Source organism: Mirounga leonina, unplaced genomic scaffold (assembly GCF_011800145.1).
Source record: "Mirounga leonina isolate KUSES-001 unplaced genomic scaffold, KU_Mleo_1.0 Mir_93, whole genome shotgun sequence".
Classification (NCBI taxonomy): domain Eukaryota; kingdom Metazoa; phylum Chordata; class Mammalia; order Carnivora; family Phocidae; genus Mirounga; species Mirounga leonina.
The window spans coordinates 20,843,884-20,847,239 of NW_023270854.1; positions in this window are offsets into that span (position 1 = coordinate 20,843,884).

Consider the following 3,356-nt stretch of genomic DNA (forward strand, 5'->3'; position numbering starts at 1 on the left):
TGTACTGTTATGAGTAAGAAAAGAGCTCCTGCCAAACATTTATTGAAAATAAAAAGTTATATGCAACGTCATAGATGAAGCTAGAGAGTATTACGCTAAGTGAAATAAGTCAGTTAGAGGAAGACAAATACCGTATGATTTCACTCATATGTGCAATGTAAGAAACAAAACAAACTAGCAAAGGGGAAAAAAGAGAGAGAAAGAGGCAAACCAAGAAACAAACTCTTAATTCTAGAGAACAAACTGATAGTTACCAGAGGGGAGGTGGGTGCGGGGATGAGGGAAATAGGTTATGGGGGATCAAGGAGCGCACTTGTCCTGATGGGCACTGGGTGTTGTACAGAATTTTGTTGAATCACTATTGAATCACAGTGTACCCGTGAAACTAATATAACACTCTATGTTAACCAACTGGAATTAAAACAACATTTTTTTAAAAAGAAAATAAAAAAATTACATGGCAGCAAATATTTGAAAATAAGAGAATCAAAGAAATTAGCACCTGTCATACTTATTAATCTGCTCATTTTATATCCCTTAAGGGCAACGCATTAAAATAAAGACACTTAAAAAACATATATGCAAAAGAGCAGGAACAAATGCTTGACCGCTTATGGAAGGTTGTAGTGAAATAATTTTGATATCACTCATGTCGGTGACATTATTATTCATGCAAAGAGATTTAGAAATTTACTGGTATAATTCTGTCAAGCTGGGGAAACAAACCAAAACTAAACCAAATGAGAACAAGCAAAGGCTATTTATTCGGAGAGAGACAATCACTTGCCTTTTGGCAGAGACTCAAAGGCAGGCAGAGGAGTGGGAAAGCTTTTTAGGAGAAAAAAGGAAAGCTTCAAGTATGTCCTGATTGGAAGCTGTTGACATGAGGAAGGGGGGCCACCTAGAGGCAGAGCATCTTGTGTGATTAGCTAGGGATGCATATTTGGGTTGCTGTTGTTGGTCCTAAACTGGAAGCAGGGACAAGAAACTGACAAGAAGGTTGTCCCTTATTAATCAAGTGCTAGCCATTTGGAGCTGGTTGTTGTAGGGGATATTGTTTGGCTTCCTGAATTGTTGCTAGCGACAACAAACTCACTTCTTACAAGTCTGCCTTATCGCAGGCTGGCTTCCTGGGCTTGCTATTGCAGATAATGGCTTGGTTCCTGGGGCAGGTCCTGCAGGTTGTGGGTCAGAGGTCTTTTTTTAGGTGCGGTCTGATCATTGTCCTTTTATATAGTCAATCTCTCAAAACAAACCAGTGTGAAAGCCAAAATGCACAGGACAAATAAGGAGATTATTTTATTTAGGCTATTACAATAGGGAGAACATTCTTTAGTGAGAAATGACCCAAAGAAGAGAGAGAAAATCCAGAGTTTTATCAAGGCAAGTAGAGTCCTGAGGACATGTGGAGCTGGGTCTCATTCAGGTTACTGAGAAAAAATGGAGATTGGATTTATCTTTGGAATACGCTAGGGCTGCTGTAATATATGGGAGTGGGGTTATTTCTCAACCTTTGTTGCCTTCCAGGAGCACCAGGCTGTTCAACATTGTCACAGGGCGTTGCCTGAGATAAGTCAAATGCTTAGAAATAATTAGTTGCTTGATCTAAGGTTCCCTCTTGCCATTGTCTATCTGGATGCTGGCTCAAGCCTGAACAGCTTCCACAACGTGTGCGAGAACTCTGAGTAAGCGCCATCACTTCTGACAGGAACAATTTAGGAAGGGGGTATGGGTATACATGCACATCTGAACTGCACTTTGAAGGATGGCTAGAATGTGACTAGGCATTGCAGGAGGATCAAATGGAACGTCACATGATCCAAGCATGGAAGCAAGAAAGCCTCAAAACTTTTTGGGTGGATCTGCAAGCTATTATGGTCTCCTAAGGGCTTCACATAGGGAAATCTGGCCACGTGAACCTGGGAAAGTGAACGGGAAGACAGAACACCAAAGGCTGAGGGATCTGGATATCATTTTGCAGACAATGGGGTGAACTAGGGAAGATCTGGGGACAAGGGAGTAATGTGTCAAAATGATTCTTTAGGAAGAGCCATGTCTTCCTGAATGCAGTCTCCTCATGAGGCAACGTAAAGGCTGTATTCTTAGAAAGAGACTAATGAGAAATTGAGGAAATGTCAAAAACTAAAGGATGGAACTAGAGGGTAACTGTGGTTCGTACTTCACCTCAGTTCGTACTTCACCATCCTCTAGTCCCAGCGCATAGGACTTCCGTTCTCTTTTGATTAATCTTCCTCCCACACTATCCTGTGAAGTTTAGACCTGTTTATTCTGAGGTGCCAGGGGGATAACCACATGGGGATATCCAGAAGATAGTTTGGTATATATGTTGAAAAGTTAACTCACTTTTTTGGCCCCAAACTTCCTCTCCTTCTGGCTTGCCCTGTTGGTGGAAAGGGCCAGCTTCCATCAAGATAGCCTGAGAATCCTGGGGAGGTTTCTTGACTCCTTTCTCTCCTTTGTCTTGCAAATTCAATCAGCAATGAAATCTTATCCATTTTAGTTAGTAAATAAGACCCAAGTCGCCCTCTTTCTTCTCTTTCCCCACTACCACACTCTCTTAGCCTGACCTCCTCAGCACTTTTGAACAGGCTTCTGAATACCCCCCAAAATGCTCCACACTCATCCCTTGCTCCCTTGATCCAATCCTTCTATTACTATTGAGATTTTTCTAAAAAAAAAAAAAAAAGCAAATATGGTAATGTAATGCCTTTGATTGCTCCTATTTTCTGTTGCCTTTAAAATAAAGTTCCAAACTCTTTTACATGGACTACAAAACCTCACATGACCCAGCTCTTCTATATCATCATCCTGATTTCTCAAATCTACCTTTTCTCTATCTGTGCTTCAGTGAGATTGATCTTAATTCTTTGGATATACCACTTTTTTTTTTTTCCTGCCTCCAGTTTTTAAAATACGCTTTTCTATCTTGTAGTTTTCTTTCTTCCCCAGATATCCTTCCAGCCACTTCTCTTCGCTAACTATTACTTATCCTTTAGATAACATCTCATATTTCATTCCTTCATGGGGGCAAATGAGCCTGAAGCTTGTGGGGCATGTCAGGGCTAGAGGTATGTAGGCAATTAGTGAAATCTCAAAATAGATGGAATTTCTCCAGGAGAACACATGAAGCAAATGAGAAAATTGCCAAAGGTGGTTTCTTGGAAAGTACCAACACTTAATGGAGAGGCAGAACAAAATGAAAAATTGAGGGTAGACAGAACAGGCACAAAGGTGTGGGGGTCAAGACAAAGCTAACAATCAGCAGGATTAGGTGCATCTCTGAGCTCTGCTAAGGTTAAGATCTTTTTTTTTTTTTTTTTAAAGCAATGCTTTTT